The following is a 24,319-nucleotide window of genomic DNA, read 5'->3' on the forward strand; positions in this document are numbered from 1 at the left end:
CAAAGATTTTCGAATCGGACGAAAAACTGATAGTGAATTGTAACTTTCAGGGCCACCTAATGACGATGGATCACTCAAATTGCGTCCCGATTAAATACATCGTCCTCCAGCCGACTTGTCTCCATGGGTCTATTGCTGCCTCGGCCACCTTATGGCCGTTCTGCTGTGAGTCAAAGATTTTCGAATCGGACGAAAAACTGATAGTAAATTGGAACGTTCAGGGCCTCCTAATGACGATGGAACACTCAAATTGCGTCCCGATTCAATACATCGTCCTCCAGCGGACTTGTCTCCATTGGTCTATTGCTGCCTCGGGCACCTAATGGCCGTTCTGCTGTGAGTCAAAGACTTTCGAATCGGACGAAAAACTGATAGTGAATTGTAACATTCGGGGCCACCTAATGACGATGGACCACGCAAATTGCGTCCCGATTCAATACATCGTCCTCCAGCCGAGTTGACTCCATGGGTCTATTGCTGCCTCGGGCACCTTATGGCCGTTCTGCTGTAAATCTAGATTATCGAATGGGACGATAACTGGTAGTGAATTGTAACGTTCAGGGCCACCTAATGACGATGGATCACTCAAATTGCGTCCCGATTCAATACATCGTCCTCCAGCCGACTTGTCTCCATGGGTCTATTGCTGCTTCGGGCACCTTATGGCCGTTCTGCTGTGAGTCTAGATTATCGAATGGGACGAAAAACTGATAGTGAATTGTAACTTTCAGGGCCACCTAATGACGATGGATCACTCAAATTGCGTCCCGATTCAATACGTCGTCCTCCAGCAAACTTGTCTCCATGGGTCGTTTGCTGCCTCGGGCACCTTATGGCCGTTCTGCTGTGAGTCAAAGATTTTCGAATCAGACGAAAAACCTGATAGTGATTTGTAACATTCAGGGCCACCTAATGACGATGGACCACACAAATTGCGTCCCGATTCAGTACATCGTCCACTAGCCGACTTGACTTCATGGGACTATTGCTGCCTCGGGCACCTTATGGCCATTCTGCTGTGAGTCTAGATTATCGAATGGGATGAAAAACTGATAGTGAATTGTAACGTTCAGGGCCACCTAATGACGATGGATCACTCAAACTGCGTCCCGATTCAATACATCGTCCTCCAGCAGACTTGTCTCCATGGGTCTATTGCTGCCTCGGGCACCTTATGGCCGTTCTGCTGTGAGTCTAGATTATCGAATGGGACGAAAAACTGATAGTGAATTGTAACGTTCAGGGCCACCTAATGACGATGGATCACTCAAATTGCGTCCCGATTCAATACATCGTCCTCCAGCCGACTTGACTCCATGGGTCTATTGCTGCCTCGGGCACCTTATGGCCGTTCTGCTGTGAGTCTAGATTATCGAATGGGACGAAAAACTGATAGTGAATTGTAACGTTCAGGGCCTCCTAATGACGATGGATCACTCAAATTGCGTCCCGATTGAATACATCGTCTTCCAGCCGACTTGAATCCATGGGTCTATTGCTGCCTCGGGCACCTGATGGCCGTTCTGCTGTGAGTAGATTATCGAATGGGACGAAAAACTGATAGTGAATTGTAACGTTCAGGGCCTCCTAATGACGATGGATCACTCAAATTGCGTCCCGATTCAATACATCGTCCTCCAGCAGACTTGTCTCCATGGGTAGATTGCTGCCTCGGGCACCTAATGGCCGTTCTGCTGTGAGTCAAAGATTTTCGAACCGGACGAAAAACTGATAGTGAATTGTAACATTCAGGGCCACCTAATGACGATGGACCACGCAAATTTCGTCCCGATTCAATACATCGTCCTCCAGCCGAGTTGACTCCATGGGTCTATTGCTGCCTCGGGCACCTTATGGACGTTCTGCTGTGAATCTAGATTATCGAATGGGACGAAAAACTGATAGTGAATTGTAACGTTCAGGGCCACCTAATGACGATGGATCACTCAAATTGCGTCCCGATTCAATATATCGTCCTCCAGCAGACTTGTTTCCATGGGTCTATTGTTGCCTCGGGCACCTTATGGCCGTTCTGCTGTGAGTCAAAGATTTTCGAATCGGACGAAAAACTGATAGTGAATTGTAACTTTCAGGGCAACCTAATGACGATGGATCACTCAAATTGCGTCCCGATTCAATACATCGTCCTCCAGCCGACTTGTCTCCATGGGTCTATTGCTGCCTCGGCCACCTTATGGCCGTTCTGCTGTGAGTCAAAGATTTTCGAATCGGACGAAAAACTGATAGTAAATTGGAACGTTCAGGGCCTCCTAATGACGATGGAACACTCAAATTGCGTCCCGATTCAATACATCGTCCTCCAGCGGACTTGTCTCCATTGGTCTATTGCTGCCTCGGGCACCTAATGGCCGTTCTGCTGTGAGTCAAAGACTTTCGAATCGGACGAAAAACTGATAGTGAATTGTAACATTCGGGGCCACCTAATGACGATGGACCACGCAAATTGCGTTCCGATTCAATACATCGTCCACCAGCCGGGTTGACTCCATGGGTCTATTGCTGCCTCGGGCACCTTATGGCCGTTCGGCTGTGAATCTAGATTATCGAATGGGACGAAAACTGGTAGTGAATTGTCACGTTCAGGGCCACTTAATGACGATGGATCACTCAAATTGCGTCCCGATTCAATATGTCGTCCTCCAGCAGACTTGTTTCCATGGGTCTATTGTTGCCTCGGGCACCTTATGGCCGTTCTGCTGTGAGACAAAGATTTTCGAATCGGACGAAAAACTGATAGTGAATTGTAACTTTCAGGGCAACCTAATGACGATGGATCTCTCAAATTGCGTCCCGATTCAATACATCGTCCTCCAGCCGACTTGTCTCCATGGGTCTATTGCTGCCTCGGGCACCTTATGGCCATTCTGCTGTGAGTCAAAGATTTTCGAATCGGACGAAAAACTGATAGTAAATTGGAACGTTCAGGCCCTCCTAATGACGATGGAACACTCAAATTGCGTCCCGATTCAATACATCGTCCTCCAGCGGACTTGTCTCCATTGGTCTATTGCTGCCTCGGGCACCTAATGGCCGTTCTGCTGTGTGTCAAAGACTTTCGAATCGGACGAAAAACTGATAGTGAATTGTAACATTCTGGGCCACCTAATGACGATGGACCACGCAAATTGCGTCCCGATTCAATACATCGTCCTCCAGCCGAGTTGACTCGATGGGTCTATTGCTGCCTCGGGCACCTTATGGCCGTTCTGCTGTAAATCTAGATTATCGAATGGGACGAAAACTGGTAGTGAATTGTAACGTTCAGGGCCACCTAATGACGATGGATCACTCAAATTGCGTCCCGATTCAATACATCGTCCTCCAGCCGACTTGTCTCCATGGGTCTATTGCTGCTTCGGGCACCTTATGGCCGTTCTGCTGTGAGTCTAGATTATCGAATGGGACGAAAAACTGATAGTGAATTGTAACTTTCAGGGCCACCTAATGACGATGGATCACTCAAATTGCGTCCCGATTCAATACGTCGTCCTCCAGCAAACTTGTCTCCATGGGTCTATTGCTGCCTCGGGCACCTTATGGCCGTTCTGCTGTGAGTCTAGATTATCGAATGGGACGAAAAACTGATAGTGAATTGCAACGTTCAGGGCCACCTAATGACGATGGATCACTCAAATTGCGTCCCGATTCAATACATCGTCCTCCAGCCGACTTGACTCCACGGGTCTATTGCTGCCTCGGGCACCTTATGGCCGTTCTGCTGTGAGTCTAGATTATCGAATGGGACGAAAAACTGATAGTGAATTGTAACGTTCAGGGCCTCCTAATGACGATGGATCACTCAAATTGCGTCCCGATTGAATACATCGTCTTCCAGCCGACTTGACTCCATGGGTCTATTGCTGCCTCGGGCACCTTATGGCCGTTCTGCTGTGAGTCTAGATTATCGAATGGGACGAAAAACTGATAGTGAATTGTAACGTTCAGGGCCTCCTAATGACGATGGATCACTCAAATTGCGTCCCGATTCAATACATCGTCCTCCAGCAGACTTGTCTCCATGGGTAGATTGCTGCCTCGGGCACCTAATGTCCGTTGTGCTGTGGGTCAAAGATTTTCGAATCGGACGAAAAACTGATAGTGAATTGTAACATTCAGGGCCACCTAATGACGATGGACCACGCAAATTGCGTCCCGATTCAATACATCGTCCTCCAGCCTACTTGACTCCATGGGTCTATTGCTGCCTCGGGCACCTTATGGACGTTCTGCTGTGAATCTAGATTATCGAATGGGACGAAAAACTGATAGTGAATTGTAACGTTCAGGGCCACCTAATGACGATGGAACACTCAAATTGCGTCCCGATTCAATACATCGTCCCCAGCCGACTTGTCTATTGCTGCCTCGGGCACCTTATGGCCGTTCTGCTGTGAGTCTAGATTATCGAATGGGACGAAAAACTGATAGTGAATTGTAACGATCAGGGCCACCTAATGACGATGGATCACTCAAATTGCGTCCTGATTCAATACATCGTCCTCCAGCAGAATTGACTTCATGGGTCTATTGCTGCCTCGGGCACCTTATGGCCGTTCTGATGTGAGTCAAAGATTTTCGAATCGGACGAAAAGCTGATAGTGAATTGTAACTTTCAGGGCCACCTAATGACGATGGATCACTCAAATTGCGTCCCGATTCAATACATCGTCCTCCAGCAGACTTGTCTCCATGGGTCGATTGCTGCCTCGGGCACCTTATGGCCGTTCTGCTGTGAGTCTAGATTATAGAATGGGATGAAAAACTGATAGTGAATTGTAACGTTCAGGGCCACCTAATGACGATGGATCACTCAAATTGCGTCCCGATTCAATACATCGTCCTCCAGCAGACTTGTCTCCATGGGTCTATTGCTGCCTCGGGCACCTTATGGCAGGCCTGCTGTGAGTCAAAGATTTTCGAATCGGACGAAAAACTGATAGTGAATTGTAACTTTCAGGGCAACCTAATGACGATGGATCACTCAAATTGCGTCCCGATTCAATACATCGTCCTCCAGCCGACTTGTCTCCATGGGTCTATTGCTCTCTCGGCCACCTTATGGCCGTTCTGCTGTGAGTCAAAGATTTTCGAATCGGACGAAAAACTGATAGTAAATTGGAACGTTCAGGGCCTCCTAATGACGATGGAACACTCAAATTGCGTCCCGATTCAATACATCGTCCTCCAGCGGACTTGTCTCCATTGGTCTATTGCTGCCTCGGGCACCTAATGGCCGTTCTGCTGTGAGTCAAAGACTTTCGAATCGGACGAAAAACTGATAGTGAATTGTAACATTCGGGGCCACCTAATGACGATGGACCACGCAAATTGCGTCCCGATTCAATAAATCGTCCTCCAGCCGGGTTGACTCCATGGGTCTATTGCTGCCTCGGGCACCTTATGGCCGTTCTGCTGTGAGTCAAAGATTTTCGAATCGGACGAAAAACTGATAGTAAATTGGAACGTTCAGGCCATCCTAATGACGATGGAACACTCAAATTGCGTCCCGATTCAATACATCGTCCTCCAGCGGACTTGTCTCCATTGGTCTATTGCTGCCTCGGGCACCTTATGGTCGTTCTCCCGTGAGTCTAGATTATCGAATGAGACGAAAAACTGATAGTTAATTGTAACATTCAGGGCCTCCTAATGACGATGGAAACCTCAAATTGCGTCCCGATTCAATACATCGTCCTCCAGCCGACTTGTCTCCATGGGTCTATTGCTGCTTCGGGCACCTTATGGCCGTTCTGCTGTGAGTCTAGATTATCGAATGGGACGAAAAACTGATAGTGAATTGTAACTTTCAGGGCCACCTAATGACGATGGATCACTCAAATTGCGTCCCGATTCAATACGTCGTCCTCCAGCAAACTTGTCTCCATGGGTCGATTGCTGCCTCGGGCACCTTATGGCCGATCTGCTGTGAGTCAAAGATTTTCGAATCGGACGAAAAACCTGATAGTGATTTGTAACATTCAGGGCCACCTAATGACGATGGACCACACAAATTGCGTCCCGATTCAGTACATCGTCCACTAGCCGATTTGACTCCATGGGACTATTGCTGCCTCGGGCACCTTATGGCCATTCTGCTGTGAGTCTAGATTATCGAATGGGATGAAAAACTGATAGTGAATTGTAACGTTCAGGGCCACCTAATGACGATGGATCACTCAAATTGCGTCCCGATTCAATACATCGTCCTCCAGCAGACTTGTCTCCATGGGTCTATTGCTGCCTCGGGCACCTTATGGCCGTTCTGCTGTGAGTCTAGATTATCGAATGGGACGAAAAACTGATAGTGAATTGTAACGTTCAGGGCCACCTAATGACGATGGATCACTCAAATTGCGTCCCGATTCAATACATCGTCCTCCAGCCGACTTGACTCCATGGGTCTATTGCTGCCTCGGGCACCTTATGGCCGTTCTGCTGTGAGTCTAGATTATCGAATGGGACGAAAAACTGATAGTGAATTGTAACGTTCAGGGCCTCCTAATGACGATGGAACACTCAAATTGCGTCCCGATTCAATACATCGTCCCCAGCCGACTTGTCTATTGCTGCCTCGGGCACCTTATGGCCGTTCTGCTGTGAGTATAGATTATCGAATGGGACGAAAAACTGATAGTGAATTGTAACGATCAGGGCCACCTAATGACGATGGATCACTCAAATTGCGTCCTGATTCAATACATCGTCCTCCAGCAGACCTGACTTCATGGGTCTATTGCTGCCTCGGGCACCTTATGGCCGTTCTGCTGTGAGTCAAAGATTTTCGAATCGGACGATAAACTGATAGTGAATTGTAACTTTCAGGGCCACCTAATGACGATGGATCACTCAAATTGCGTCCCGATTCAATACATCGTCCTCCAGCAGACTTGTCTCCATGGGTCGATTGCTGCCTCGGGCTCCTTATGGCCGTTCTGCTGTGAGTCTAGATTGTAGAATGGGATGAAAAACTGATAGTGAATTGTAACGTTCAGGGCCACCTAATGACGATGGATCACTCAAATTGCGTCCCGATTCAATACATCGTCCTCCAGCAGACTTGTCTCCATGGGTCTATTGCTGCCTCGGGCACCTTATGGCAGGCCTGCTGTGAGTCAAAGATTTTCGAATCGGACGAAAAACTGATAGTGAATTGTAACGTTCAGGGCCTCCTAATGACGATGGAACACTCATATTGCGTCCCGATTCAATACATCGTCCTCCAGCAGACTTGTCTCCATGCGTCTATTGCTGCCTCGGGCACTTTATGGCCGTTCTGCTGTGAGTCAAAGATTTTCGAATCGGACGAAAAACTGATAGTGAATTGTAACGTTCAGGGCCTTCTAATGACGATGGATCACTCAAATTGCGTCCCGAATCAATACATCGTCCTCCAGCCGACTTGACTCCATGGGTCTATTGCTGCCTCGGGCACCTTATGGCCGTTCTGCTGTGAGTCAAAGATTTACGAATCGGACGAAAAACTGATAGTGAATTGTAACAATCAGGGCCACCTAATGACGATGGACCACGCAAATTGCGTCCCGATTCAATACATCGTCCTCCAGCCGAGTTGAATCCATGGGTCTATTGCTGCCTCGGGCACCTTATGGCCGTTGTGCTGTGAATCTAGATTATCGAATGGGATGAAAAACTGATAGTGAATTGTAACGTTCAGGGCCACCTAATGACGATGGATCACTCAAATTGCGTCCCGATTCAATACATCGTCCTCCAGCAGACTTGTCTCCATGGGTCTATTGCTGCCTCGGGCACCTTATGGCAGGCCTGCTGTGACTCAAAGATTTTCGAATCGGACGAAAAACTGATAGTGAATTGTAACGTTCAGGGCCTCCTAATGACGATGGATCACTCAAATTGCGTCCCGATTCAATACATCGTCCTCCTGCAGACTTGTCTCCATGGGTCTATTGCTGCCTCGGGCACCTTATGGCCGTTCTGCTGTGAGTCTAGATTATCGAATGGGACGAAAAACTGATAGAGAATTGTAACGTTCTCGGCCTCCTAATGACGATGGATCACTCAAATTGCGTCCCGATTGAATACATCGTCCTCCAGCCGACTTGACTCCATGGGTCTATTGCTGCCTCGGGCACCTTATGGACGTTCTGCTGTGAATCTAGATTATCGAATGGGACGAAAAACTGATAGTGAATTGTAACGTTCAGGGCCACCTAATGACGATGGAACACTCAAATTGCGTCCCGATTCAATACATCGTCCCCAGCCGACTTGTCTAATGCTGCCTCGGGCACCTTATGGCCGTTCTGCTGTGAGTCAAAGATTTTCGAATCGGACGAAAAACCTGATAGTGATTTGTAACATTCAGGGCCACCTAATGACGATGGACCACACAAATTGCGTCCCGATTCAGTACATCGTCCACTAGCCGACTTGACTCCATGGGACTATTGCTGCCTCGGGCACCTTATGGCCATTCTGCTGTGAGTCTAGATTATCGAATGGGATGAAAAACTGATAGTGAATTGTAACGTTCAGGGCCACCTAATGACGATGGATCACTCAAATTGCGTCCCGATTCAATACATCGTCCTCCAGCAGACTTGTCTCCATGGGTCTATTGCTGCCTCGGGCACCTTATGGCCGTTCTGCTGTGAGTCTAGATTATCGAATGGGACGAAAAACTGATAGTGAATTGTAACGTTCAGGGCCACCTAATGACGATGGATCACTCAAATTGCGTCCCGATTCAATACGTCGTCCTCCAGCAAACTTGTCTCCATGGGTCGATTGCTGCCTCGGGCACCTTATGGCCGATCTGCTGTGAGTCAAAGATTTTCGAATCGGACGAAAAACCTGATAGTGATTTGTAACATTCAGGGCCACCTAATGACGATGGACCACACAAATTGCGTCCCGATTCAGTACATCGTCCACTAGCCGATTTGACTCCATGGGACTATTGCTGCCTCGGGCACCTTATGGCCATTCTGCTGTGAGTCTAGATTATCGAATGGGATGAAAAACTGATAGTGAATTGTAACGTTCAGGGCCACCTAATGACGATGGATCACTCAAATTGCGTCCCGATTCAATACATCGTCCTCCAGCAGACTTGTCTCCATGGGTCTATTGCTGCCTCGGGCACCTTATGGCCGTTCTGCTGTGAGTCTAGATTATCGAATGGGACGAAAAACTGATAGTGAATTGTAACGTTCAGGGCCACCTAATGACGATGGAACACTCATATTGCGTCCCGATTCAATACATCGTCCTCCAGCAGACTTGTCTCCATGCGTCTATTGCTGCCTCGGGCACTTTATGGCCGTTCTGCTGTGAGTCAAAGATTTTCGAATCGGACGAAAAACTGATAGTGAATTGTAACGTTCAGGGCCTTCTAATGACGATGGATCACTCAAATTGCGTCCCGAATCAATACATCGTCCTCCAGCCGACTTGACTCCATGGGTCTATTGCTGCCTCGGGCACCTTATGGCCGTTCTGCTGTGAGTCAAAGATTTACGAATCGGACGAAAAACTGATAGTGAATTGTAACAATCAGGGCCACCTAATGACGATGGACCACGCAAATTGCGTCCCGATTCAATACATCGTCCTCCAGCCGAGTTGAATCCATGGGTCTATTGCTGCCTCGGGCACCTTATGGCCGTTGTGCTGTGAATCTAGATTATCGAATGGGATGAAAAACTGATAGTGAATTGTAACGTTCAGGGCCACCTAATGACGATGGATCACTCAAATTGCGTCCCGATTCAATACATCGTCCTCCAGCAGACTTGTCTCCATGGGTCTATTGCTGCCTCGGGCACCTTATGGCAGGCCTGCTGTGACTCAAAGATTTTCGAATCGGACGAAAAACTGATAGTGAATTGTAACGTTCAGGGCCTCCTAATGACGATGGATCACTCAAATTGCGTCCCGATTCAATACATCGTCCTCCTGCAGACTTGTCTCCATGGGTCTATTGCTGCCTCGGGCACCTTATGGCCGTTCTGCTGTGAGTCTAGATTATCGAATGGGACGAAAAACTGATAGAGAATTGTAACGTTCTCGGCCTCCTAATGACGATGGATCACTCAAATTGCGTCCCGATTGAATACATCGTCCTCCAGCCGACTTGACTCCATGGGTCTATTGCTGCCTCGGGCACCTTATGGACGTTCTGCTGTGAATCTAGATTATCGAATGGGACGAAAAACTGATAGTGAATTGTAACGTTCAGGGCCACCTAATGACGATGGAACACTCAAATTGCGTCCCGATTCAATACATCGTCCCCAGCCGACTTGTCTAATGCTGCCTCGGGCACCTTATGGCCGTTCTGCTGTGAGTCAAAGATTTTCGAATCGGACGAAAAACCTGATAGTGATTTGTAACATTCAGGGCCACCTAATGACGATGGACCACACAAATTGCGTCCCGATTCAGTACATCGTCCACTAGCCGACTTGACTCCATGGGACTATTGCTGCCTCGGGCACCTTATGGCCATTCTGCTGTGAGTCTAGATTATCGAATGGGATGAAAAACTGATAGTGAATTGTAACGTTCAGGGCCACCTAATGACGATGGATCACTCAAATTGCGTCCCGATTCAATACATCGTCCTCCAGCAGACTTGTCTCCATGGGTCTATTGCTGCCTCGGGCACCTTATGGCCGTTCTGCTGTGAGTCTAGATTATCGAATGGGACGAAAAACTGATAGTGAATTGTAACGTTCAGGGCCACCTAATGACGATGGATCACTCAAATTGCGTCCCGATTCAATACGTCGTCCTCCAGCAAACTTGTCTCCATGGGTCGATTGCTGCCTCGGGCACCTTATGGCCGATCTGCTGTGAGTCAAAGATTTTCGAATCGGACGAAAAACCTGATAGTGATTTGTAACATTCAGGGCCACCTAATGACGATGGACCACACAAATTGCGTCCCGATTCAGTACATCGTCCACTAGCCGATTTGACTCCATGGGACTATTGCTGCCTCGGGCACCTTATGGCCATTCTGCTGTGAGTCTAGATTATCGAATGGGATGAAAAACTGATAGTGAATTGTAACGTTCAGGGCCACCTAATGACGATGGATCACTCAAATTGCGTCCCGATTCAATACATCGTCCTCCAGCAGACTTGTCTCCATGGGTCTATTGCTGCCTCGGGCACCTTATGGCCGTTCTGCTGTGAGTCAAAGATTTTCGAATCGGACGATAAACTGATAGTGAATTGTAACTTTCAGGGCCACCTAATGACGATGGATCACTCAAATTGCGTCCCGATTCAATACATCGTCCTCCAGCAGACTTGTCTCCATGGGTCGATTGCTGCCTCGGGCTCCTTATGGCCGTTCTGCTGTGAGTCTAGATTGTAGAATGGGATGAAAAACTGATAGTGAATTGTAACGTTCAGGGCCACCTAATGACGATGGATCACTCAAATTGCGTCCCGATTCAATACATCGTCCTCCAGCAGACTTGTCTCCATGGGTCTATTGCTGCCTCGGGCACCTTATGGCAGGCCTGCTGTGAGTCAAAGATTTTCGAATCGGACGAAAAACTGATAGTGAATTGTAACGTTCAGGGCCTCCTAATGACGATGGAACACTCATATTGCGTCCCGATTCAATACATCGTCCTCCAGCAGACTTGTCTCCATGCGTCTATTGCTGCCTCGGGCACTTTATGGCCGTTCTGCTGTGAGTCAAAGATTTTCGAATCGGACGAAAAACTGATAGTGAATTGTAACGTTCAGGGCCTTCTAATGACGATGGATCACTCAAATTGCGTCCCGAATCAATACATCGTCCTCCAGCCGACTTGACTCCATGGGTCTATTGCTGCCTCGGGCACCTTATGGCCGTTCTGCTGTGAGTCAAAGATTTACGTATCGGACGAAAAACTGATAGTGAATTGTAACAATCAGGGCCACCTAATGACGATGGACCACGCAAATTGCGTCCCGATTCAATACATCGTCCTCCAGCCGAGTTGACTCCATGGGTCTATTGCTGCCTCGGGCACCTTATGGCAGTTGTGCTGTGAATCTAGAATATCGAATGGGATGAAAAACTGATAGTGAATTGTAACGTTCAGGGCCACCTAATGACGATGGATCACTCAAATTGCGTCCCGATTCAATACATCGTCCTCCAGCAGACTTGTCTCCATGGGTCTATTGCTGCCTCGGGCACCTTATGGCAGGCCTGCTGTGACTCAAAGATTTTCGAATCGGACGAAAAACTGATAGTGAATTGTAACGTTCAGGGCCTCCTAATGACGATGGATCACTCAAATCGCGTCCCGATTCAATACATCGTCCTCCTGCAGACTTGTCTCCATGGGTCTATTGCTGCCTCGGGCACCTTATGGCCGTTCTGCTGTGAGTCTAGATTATCGAATGGGACGAAAAACTGATAGAGAATTGTAACGTTCTCGGCCTCCTAATGACGATGGATCACTCAAATTGCGTCCCGATTGAATACATCGTCCTCCAGCCGACTTGACTCCATGGGTCTATTGCTGCCTCGGGCACCTTATGGACGTTCTGCTGTGAATCTAGATTATCGAATGGGACGAAAAACTGATAGTGAATTGTAACGTTCAGGGCCACCTAATGACGATGGAACACTCAAATTGCGTCCCGATTCAATACATCGTCCCCAGCCGACTTGTCTAATGCTGCCTCGGGCACCTTATGGCCGATCTGCTGTGAGTCAAAGATTTCCGAATCGGACGAAAAACCTGATAGTGATTTGTAACATTCAGGGCCACCTAATGACGATGGACCACACAATTTGCGTCCCGATTCAGTACATCGTCCACTAGCCGACTTGACTCCATGGGACTATTGCTGCCTCGGGCACCTTATGGCCATTCTGCTGTGAGTCTAGATTATCGAATGGGATGAAAAACTGATAGTGAATTGTAACGTTCAGGGCCACCTAATGACGATGGATCACTCAAATTGCGTCCCGATTCAATACATCGTCCTCCAGCAGACTTGTCTCCATGGGTCTATTGCTGCCTCGGGCACCTTATGGCCGTTCTGCTGTGAGTCTAGATTATCGAATGGGACGAAAAACTGATAGTGAATTGTAACGTTCAGGGCCACCTAATGACGATGGAACACTCAAATTGCGTCCCGATTCAATACATCGTCCTCCAGCCGACTTGACTCCATGGGTCTATTGCTGCCTCGGGCACCTTATGGCCGTTCTGCTGTGAGTCTAGATTATCGAATGGGACGTTAAACTGATAGTGAATTGTAACGTTCAGGGCCTCCTAATGACGATGGAACACTCAAATTGCGTCCCGATTCAATACATCGTCCCCAGCCGACTTGTCTATTGCTGCCTCGGGCACCTTATGGCCGTTCTGCTGTGAGTATAGATTATCGAATGGGACGAAAAACTGATAGTGAATTGTAACGATCAGGGCCACCTAATGACGATGGATCACTCAAATTGCGTCCTGATTCAATACATCGTCCTCCAGCAGACTTGACTTCATGGGTCTATTGCTGCCTCGGGCACCTTATGGCCGTTCTGCTGTGAGTCAAAGATTTTCGAATCGGACGAAAAACTGATAGTGAATTGTAACTTTCAGGGCCACCTAATGACGATGGATCACTCAAATTGCGTCCCGATTCAATACATCGTCCTCCAGCAGACTTGTCTCCATGTGTCGATTGCTGCCTCGGGCTCCTTATGGCCGTTCTGCTGTGAGTCTAGATTATAGAATGGGATGAAAAACTGATAGTGAATTGTAACGTTCAGGGCCACCTAATGACGATGGATCACTCAAATTGCGTCCCGATTCAATACATCGTCCTCCAGCAGACTTGTCTCCATGGGTCTATTGCTGCCTCGGGCACCTTATGGCAGGCCTGCTGTGAGTCAAAGATTTTCGAATCGGACGAAAAACTGATAGTGAATTGTAACGTTCAGGGCCTCCTAATGACGATGGAACACTCGTATTGCGTCCCGATTCAATACATCGTCCTCCAGCAGACTTGTCTCCATGCGTCTATTGCTGCCTCGGGCACTTTATGGCCGTTCTGCTGTGAGTCAAAGATTTTCGAATCGGACGAAAAACTGATAGTGAATTGTAACGTTCAGGGCCTTCTAATGACGATGGATCACTCAAATTGCGTCCCGAATCAATACATCGTCCTCCAGCCGACTTGACTCCATGGGTCTATTGCTGCCTCGGGCACCTTATGGCCGTTCTGCTGTGAGTCAAAGATTTACGAATCGGACGAAAAACTGATAGTGAATTGTAACAATCAGGGCCACCTAATGACGATGGACCACGCAAATTGCGTCCCGATTCAATACATCGTCCTCCAGCCGAGTTGACTCCATGGGTCTATTGCTGCCTCGGGCACCTTATGGCCGTTGTGCTGTGAATCTAGATTATCGAATGGGATGAAAAACTGATAGTGAATTGTAACGTTCAGGGCCACCTAATGACGATGGATCATTCAAATTGCGTCCCGATTCAATACATCGTCCTCCAGCAGACTTGTCTCCATGGGTCTATTGCTGCCTCGGGCACCTTATGGCAGGCCTGCTGTGACTCAAAGATTTTCGAATCGGACGAAAAACTGATAGTGAATTGTAACGTTCAGGGCCTCCTAATGACGATGGATCACTCAAATTGCGTCCCGATTCAATACATCGTCCTCCTGCAGACTTGTCTCCATGGGTCTATTGCTGCATCGGGCACCTTATGGCCGTTCTGCTGTGAGTCTAGATTATCGAATGGGACGAAAAACTGATAGAGAATTGTAACGTTCACGGCCTCCTAATGACGATGGATCACTCAAATTGCGTCCCGATTGAATACATCGTCCTCCAGCCGACTTGAATCCATGGGTCTATTGCTGCCTCGGGCACCTTATGGACGTTCTGCTGTGAATCTAGATTATCGAATGGGACGAAAAACTGATAGTGAATTGTAACGTTCAGGGCCACCTAATGACGATGGAACACTCAAATTGCGTCCCGATTCAATACATCGTCCCCAGCCGACTTGTCTAATGCTGCCTCGGGCACCTTATGGCCGTTCTGCTGTGAGTCTAGATTATCGAATGGGACGAAAAACTGATAGTGGATTGTAACGATCAGGGCCACCTAATGACGATGGAACACTCAAATTGCGTCCCGATTCAATACATCGTCCTCCAGCGGACTTGTCTCCATTGGTCTATTGCTGCCTCGGGCACCTAATGGCCGTTCTGCTGTGAGTCAAAGACATTCGAATCGGACGAAAAACTGATAGTGAATTGTAACATTCGGGGCCACCTAATGACGATGGACCACGCAAATTGCGTCCCGATTCAATACATCGTCCTCCAGCCGGGTTGACTCCATGGGTCTATTGCTGCCTCGGGCACCTTATGGCCGTTCTGCTGTGAATCTAGATTATCGAATGGGACGAAATCTGGTAGTGAATTGTCACGTTCAGGGCCACTTAATGACGATGGATCACTCAAATTGCGTCCCGATTCAATATATCGTCCTCCAGCAGACTTGTTTCCATGGGTCTATTGTTGCCTCGTGCACCTTATGGCTGTTCTGCTGTGAGTCAAAGATTTTCGAATAGGACGAAAAACTGATAGTGAATTGTAACTTTCACGGCAACCTAATGACGATGGATCACTCAAATTGCGTCCCGATTCAATACATCGCCCTCCAGCCGACTTGTCTCCATGGGTCTATTGCTGCCTCGGGCACCTTATGGTTGTTCTCCCGTGAGTCTAGATTATCGAATGGGACGAAAAACTGATAGTTAATTGTAACATTCAGGGCCTCCTAATGACGATGGAAACCTCAAATTGCGTCCCGATTCAATACATCGTCCTCCAGCCGACTTGTCTCCATGGGTCTATTGCTGCTTCGGGCACCTTATGGCCGTTCTGCTGTGAGTCTAGATTATCGAATGGGACGAAAAACTGATAGTGAATTGTAACTTTCAGGGCCACCTAATGACGATGGATCACTCAAATTGCGTCCCGATTCAATACGTCGTCCTCCAGCAAACTTGTCTCCATGGGTCGATTGCTGCCTCGGGCACCTTATGGCCGATCTGCTGTGAGTCAAAGATTTTCGAATCGGACGAAAAACCTGATAGTGATTTGTAACATTCAGGGCCACCTAATGACGATGGACCACACAAATTGCGTCCCGATTCAGTACATCGTCCACTAGCCGACTTGACTCCATGGGACTATTGCTGCCTCGGGCACCTTATGGCCATTCTGCTGTGAGTCTAGATTATCGAATGGGATGAAAAACTGATAGTGAATTGTAACGTTCAGGGCCACCTAATGACGATGGATCACTCAAATTGCGTCCCGATTCAATACATCGTCCTCCAGCAGATTTGTCTCCATGGGTCTATTGCTGCCTCGGGCACCTTATGGCCGTTCTGCTGTGAGTCTAGATTATCGAATGGGACGAAAAACTGATAGTGAATTGTAACGTTCAGGGCCACCTAATGACGATGGAACACTCAAATTGCGTCCCGATTCAATACATCGTCCTCCAGCCGACTTGACTCCATGGGTCTATTGCTGCCTCGGGCACCTTATGGCCGTTCTGCTGTGAGTCTAGATTATCGAATGGGACGAAAAACTGATAGTGAATTGTAACGTTCAGGGCCTCCTAATGACGATGGAACACTCAAATTGCGTCCCGATTCAATACATCGTCCCCAGCCGACTTGTCTATTGCTGCCTCGGGCACCTTATGGCCGTTCTGCTGTGAGTATAGATTATCGAATGGGACGAAAAACTGATAGTGAATTGTAACGATCAGGGCCACCTAATGACGATGGATCACTCAAATTGCGTCCTGATTCAATACATCGTCCTCCAGCAGACTTGACTTCATGGGTCTATTGCTGCCTCGGGCACCTTATGGCCGTTCTGCTGTGAGTCAAAGATTTTCGAATCGGACGAAAAACTGATAGTGAATTGTAACTTTCAGGGCCACCTAATGACGATGGATCACTCAAATTGCGTCCCGATTCAATACATCGTCCTCCAGCAGACTTGTCTCCATGTGTCGATTGCTGCCTCGGGCTCCTTATGGCCGTTCTGCTGTGAGTCTAGATTATAGAATGGGATGAAAAACTGATAGTGAATTGTAACGTTCAGGGCCACCTAATGACGATGGATCACTCAAATTGCGTCCCGATTCAATACATCGTCCTCCAGCAGACTTGTCTCCATGGGTCTATTGCTGCCTCGGGCACCTTATGGCAGGCCTGCTGTGAGTCAAAGATTTTCGAATCGGACGAAAAACTGATAGTGAATTGTAACGTTCAGGGCCTCCTAATGACGATGGAACACTCATATTGCGTCCCGATTCAATACATCGTCCTCCAGCAGACTTGTCTCCATGCGTCCATTGCTGCCTCGGGCACTTTATGGCCGTTCTGCTGTGAGTCAAAGATTTTCGAATCGGACGAAAAACTGATAGTGAATTGTAACGTTCAGGGCCTTCTAATGACGATGGATCACTCAAATTGCGTCCCGAATCAATACATCGTCCTCCAGCCGACTTGACTCCATGGGTCTATTGCTGCCTCGGGCACCTTATGGCCGTTCTGCTGTGAGTCAAAGATTTACGAATCGGACGAAAAACTGATAGTGAATTGTAACAATCAGGGCCACCTAATGACGATGGACCACGCAAATTGCGTCCCGATTCAATACATCCAGCCGAGTTGACTCCATGGGTCTATTGCTGCCTCGGGCACCTTATGGCCGTTGTGCTGTGAATCTAGATTATCGAATGGGATGAAAAACTGATAGTGAATTGTAACGTTCAGGGCCACCTAATGACGATGGATCACTCAAATTGCGTCCCGAATCAATACATCGTCCTCCAGCAGACTTGTCTCCATGGGTCTATTGCTGCCTCGGGCACCTTATGGCAGGCCTGCTGTGACTCAAAGATTTTCGAATCGGACGAAAAACTGATAGTGAATTGTAACGTTCAGGGCCTCCTAATGACGATGGATCACTCAAATTGCGTCCCGATTCAATACATCGTCCTCCTGCAGACTTGTCTCCATGGGTCTATTGCTGCCTCGGGCACCTTATGGCCGTTCTGCTGTGAGTCTAGATTATCGAATGGGACGAAAAACTGATAGAGAATTGTAACGTTCACGGCCTCCTAATGACGATGGATCACTCAAATTGCGTCCCGATTGAATACATCGTCCTCCAGCCGACTTGAATCCATGGGTCTATTGCTGCCTCGGGCACCTTATGGACGTTCTGCTGTGAATCTAGATTATCGAATGGGACGAAAAACTGATAGTGAATTGTAACGTTCAGGGCCACCTAATGACGATGGAACACTCAAATTGCGTCCCGATTCAATACATCGTCCCCAGCCGACTTGTCTAATGCTGCCTCGGGCACCTTATGGCCGTTCTGCTGTGAGTCTAGATTATCGAATGGGACGAAAAACTGATAGTGGATTGTAACGATCAGGGCCACCTAATGACGATGGAACACTCAAATTGCGTCCCGATTCAATACATCGTCCTCCAGCGGACTTGTCTCCATTGGTCTATTGCTGCCTCGGGCACCTAATGGCCGTTCTGCTGTGAGTCAAAGACATTCGAATCGGACGAAAAACTGATAGTGAATTGTAACATTCGGGGCCACCTAATGACGATGGACCACGCAAATTGCGTCCCGATTCAATACATCGTCCTCCAGCCGGGTTGACTCCATGGGTCTATTGCTGCCTCGGGCACCTTATGGCCGTTCTGCTGTGAATCTAGATTATCGAATGGGACGAAATCTGGTAGTGAATTGTCACGTTCAGGGCCACTTAATGACGATGGATCACTCAAATTGCGTCCCGATTCAATATATCGTCCTCCAGCAGACTTGTTTCCATGGGTCTATTGTTGCCTCGTGCACCTTATGGCCGTTCTGCTGTGAGTCAAAGATTTTCGAATCGGACGAAAAACTGATAGTGAATTGTAACTTTCACGGCAACCTAATGACGATGGATCACTCAAATTGCGTCCCGATTCAATACATCGCCCTCCAGCCGACTTGTCTCCATGGGTCTATTGCTGCCTCGGGCACCTTATGGTTGTTCTCCCGTGAGTCTAGATTATCGAATGGGACGAAAAACTGATAGTTAATTGTAACATTCAGGGCCTCCTAATGACGATGGAAACCTCAAATTGCGTCCCGATTCAATACATCGTCCTCCAGCCGACTTGTCTCCATGGGTCTATTGCTGCTTCGGGCACCTTATGGCCGTTCTGCTGTGAGTCTAGATTATCGAATGGGACGAAAAACTGATAGTGAATTGAAACTTTCAGGGCCACCTAATGACGATGGATCACTCAAATTGCGTCCCGATTCAATACGTCGTCCTCCAGCAAACTTGTCTCCATGGGTCGATTGCTGCCTCGGGCACCTTATGGCCGATCTGCTGTGAGTCAAAGATTTTCGAATCGGACGAAAAACCTGATAGTGATTTGTAACATTCAGGGCCACCTAATGACGATGGACCACACAAATTGCGTCCCGATTCAGTACATCGTCCACTAGCCGACTTGACTCCATGGGACTATTGCTGCCTCGGGCACCTTATGGCCGTTCTGCTGTGAGTCTAGATTATCGAATGGGACGAAAAACTGATAGTGAATTGTAACGTTCAGGGCCACCTAATGACGATGGATCACTCAAATTGCGTCCCGATTCAATACATCGTCCTCCAGCCGACTTGACTCCATGGGTCTATTGCTGCCTCGGGCACCTTATGGCCGTTCTGCTGTGAGTCTAGATTATCGATTGGGACGAAAAACTGATAGTGAATTGTAACGTTCAGGGCCACCTAATGACGATGGATCACTCAAATTGCGTCCCGATTCAATACATCGTCCTCCAGCCGACTTGACTCCATGGGTCTATTGCTGCCTCGGGCACCTTATGGCCGTTCTGCTGTGAGTCTAGATTATCGAATGGGACGAAAAACTGATAGTGAATTGTAACGATCAGGGCCTCCTAATGACGATGGAACACTCAAATTGCGTCCCGATTCAATACATCGTCCCCAGCCGACTTGTCTATTGCTGCCTCGGGCACCTTATGGCCGTTCTGCTGTGAGTCTAGATTATCGAATGGGACGAAAAACTGATAGTGAATTGTAACGATCAGGGCCACCTAATGACGATGGATCACTCAAATTGCGTCCTGATTCAATACATCGTCCTCCAGCAGACTTGACTTCATGGGTCTATTGCTGCCTCGGGCACCTTAGATCCGTTCTGCTGTGAGTCAAAGATTTTCGAATCGGACGAAAAACTGATAGTGAATTGTAACTTTCAGGGCCACCTAATGACGATGGATCACTCAAATTGCGTCCCGATTCAATACATCGTCCTCCAGCAGACTTGTCTCCATGGGTCGATTGCTGCCTCGGGCTCCTTATGGCCGTTCTGCTGTGAGTCTAGATTATAGAATGGGATGAAAAACTGATAGTGAATTCTAACGTTCAGGGCCACCTAATGACGATGGATCACTCAAATTGCGTCCCGATTCAATACATCGTCCTCCAGCAGACTTGTCTCCATGGGTCTATTGCTGCCTCGGGCACCTTATGGCAGGCCTGCTGTGAGTCAAAGATTTTCGAATCGGACGAAAAACTGATAGTGAATTGTAACGTTCAGGGCCTCCTAATGACGATGGAACACTCATATTGCGTCCCGATTCAATACATCGTCCTCCAGCAGACTTGTCTCCATGCGTCTATTGCTGCCTCGGGCACTTTATGGCCGTTCTGCTGTGAGTCAAAGATTTTCGAATCGGACGAAAAACTGATAGTGAATTGTAACGTTCAGGGCCTTCTAATGACGATGGATCACTCAAATTGCGTCCCGAATCAATACATCGTCCTCCAGCCGAATTGACTCCATGGGTCTATTTCTGCCTCGGGCACCTTATGGCCGTTCTGCTGTGAGTCAAAGATTTACGAATCGGACGAAAAACTGATAGTGAATTGTAACAATCAGGGCCACCTAATGACGATGGAGCACGCAAATTGCGTCCCGATTCAATACATCGTCCTCCAGCCGAGTTGACTCCATGGGTCTATTGCTGCCTCGGGCACCTTATGGCCGTTGTGCTGTGAATCTAGATTATCGAATGGGATGAAAAACTGATAGTGAATTGTAACGTTCAGGGTCACCTAATGACGATGGATCACTCAAATTGCGTCCCGATTCAATACATCGTCCTCCAGCAGACTTGTCTCCATGGGTCTATTGCTGTCTCGGGCACCTTATGGCAGGCCTGCTGTGACTCAAAGATTTTCGAATCGGACGAAAAACTGATAGTGAATTGTAACGTTCAGGGCCTCCTAATGACGATGGATCACTCAAATTGCGTCCCGATTCAATACATCGTCCTCCTGCAGACTTGTCTCCATGGGTCTATTGCTGCCTCGGGCACCTTATGGCTGTTCTGCTATGAGTCTAGATTATCGAATGGGACGAAAAACTGATAGAGAATTGTAACTTTCACGGCCTCCTAATGACGATGGATCACTCAAATTGCGTCCCGATTGAATACATCGTCCTCCAGCCGACTTGACTCCATGGGTCTATTGCTGCCTCGGGCACCTTATGGACGTTCTGCTGTGAATCTAGATTCTCGAATGGGACGAAAAACTGATAGTGAATTGTAACGTTCAGGGCCGCCTAATGACGATGGAACACTCAAATTGCGTCCCGATTCAATACATCGTCCCCAGCCGACTTGTCTAATGCTGCCTCGGGCACCTTATGGCCGTTCTGCTGTGAGTCTAGATTATCGAACGGGACGAAAAACTGATAGTGGATTGTAACGATCAGGGCCACCTAATGACGATGGAACACACAAATTGCGTCCCGATTCAATACATCGTCCTCCAGCGGACTTGTCTCCATTGGTCTATTGCTGCCTCGGGCACCTAATGGCCGTTCTGCTGTGAGTCAAAGACATTCGAATCGGACGAAAAACTGATAGTGAATTGTAACATTCGGGGCCACCTAATGACGATGGACCACGCAAATTGCGTCCCGATTCAATACATCGTCCTCCAGCCGGGTTGACTCCATGGGTCTATTGCTGCCTCGGGCACCATATGGCCGTTCTGCTGTGAATCTAGATTATCGAATGGGACGAAATCTGGTAGTGAATTGTCACGTTCAGGGCCACTTAATGACGATGGATCACTAAAATTGCGTCCCGATTCGATATATCGTCCTCCAGCAGACTTGTTTCCATGGGTCTATTGTTGCCTCGTGCACCTTATGGCCGTTCTGCTGTGAGTCAAAGATTTTCGAATCGGACGAAAAACTGATAGTGAATTGTAACTTTCAGGGCAACCTAATGACGATGGATCACTCAAATTGCGTCCCGATTCAATACATCGCCCTCCAGCCGACTTGTCTCCATGGGTCTATTGCTGCCTCGGGCACCTTATGGTCGTTCTCCCGTGAGTCTAGATTATCGAATGGGACGAAAAACTGATAGTTAATTGTAACATTCAGGGCCTCCTAATGACGATGGAAACCTCAAATTGCGTCCCGATTCAATACATCGTCCTCCAGCCGACTTGTCTCCATGGGTCTATTGCTGCTTCGGGCACCTTATGGCCGTTCTGCTGTGAGTCTAGATTATCGAATGGGACGAAAAACTGATAGTGAATTGTAACTTTCAGGGCCACCTAATGACGATGGATCACTCAAATTGCGTCCCGATTCAATACGTCGTCCTCCAGCAAACTTGTCTCCATGGGTCGATTGCTGCCTCGGGCACCTTATGGCCGATCTGCTGTGAGTCAAAGATTTTCGAATCGGACGAAAAACCTGATAGTGATTTGTAACATTCAGGGCCACCTAATGACGATGGACCACACAAATTGCGTCCCGATTCAGTACATTGTCCACTAGCCGACTTGACTCCATGGGACTATTGCTGCCTCGGGCACCTTATGGCCATTCTGCTGTGAGTCTAGATTATCGAATGGGATGAAAAACTGATAGTGAATTGTAACGTTCAGGGCCACCTAATGACGATGGATCACTCAAATTGCGTCCCGATTCAATACATCGTCCTCCAGCAGACTTGTCTCCATGGGTCTATTGCTGCCTCGGGCACCTTATGGCCGTTCTGCTGTGAGTCTAGATTATCGAATGGGACGAAAAACTGATAGTGAATTGTAACGTTCAGGGCCACCTAATGACGATGGATCACTCAAATTGCGTCCCGATTCAATACATCGTCCTCCAGCCGACTTGACTCCATGGGTCTATTGCTGCCTCGGGCACCTTATGGCCGTTCTGCTGTGAGTCTAGATTATCGAATGGGACGAAAAACTGATAGTGAATTGTAACGTTCAGGGCCACCTAATGACGATGGATCACTCAAATTGCGTCCCGATTCAATACATCGTCCTCCAGCCGACTTGACTCCATGGGTCTATTGCTGCCTCGGGCACCTTATGGCCGTTCTGCTGTGAGTCTAGATTATCGAATGGGACGAAAAACTGATAGTGAATTGTAACGTTCAGGGCCTCCTAATGACGATGGAACACTCAAATTGCGTCCCGATTCAATACATCGTCCCCAGCCGACTTGTCTATAGCTGCCTCGGGCACCTTATGGCCGTTCTGCTGTGAGTCTAGATTATCGAATGGGACGAAAAACTGATAGTGAATTGTAACGATCAGGGCCACCTAATGACGATGGATCACTCAAATTGCGTCCTGATTCAATACATCGTCCTCCAGCAGACTTGACTTCATGGGTCTATTGCTGCCTCGGGCACCTTATGGCCGTTCTGCTGTGAGTCAAAGATTTTCGAATCGGACGAAAAACTGATAGTGAATTGTAACTTTCAGGGCCACCTAATGACGATGGATCACTCAAATTGCGTCCCGATTCAATACATCGTCCTCCAGCAGACTTGTCTCCATGGGTCGATTGCTGCCTCGGGCTCCTTATGGCCGTTCTGCTGTGAGTCTAGATTATAGAATGGGATGAAAAACTGATAGTGAATTCTAACGTTCAGGGCCACCTAATGACGATGGATCACTCAAATTGCGTCCCGATTCAATACATCGTCCTCCAGCAGACTTGTCCCCATGGGTCTATTGCTGCCTCGGGCACCTTATGGCAGGCCTGCTGTGAGTCAAAGATTTTCGAATCGGACGAAAAACTGATAGTGAATTGTAACGTTCAGGGCCTCCTAATGACGATGGAACACTCATATTGCG

Source organism: Schistocerca cancellata, chromosome 4 (genome assembly GCF_023864275.1).
Source record: "Schistocerca cancellata isolate TAMUIC-IGC-003103 chromosome 4, iqSchCanc2.1, whole genome shotgun sequence".
Classification (NCBI taxonomy): domain Eukaryota; kingdom Metazoa; phylum Arthropoda; class Insecta; order Orthoptera; family Acrididae; genus Schistocerca; species Schistocerca cancellata.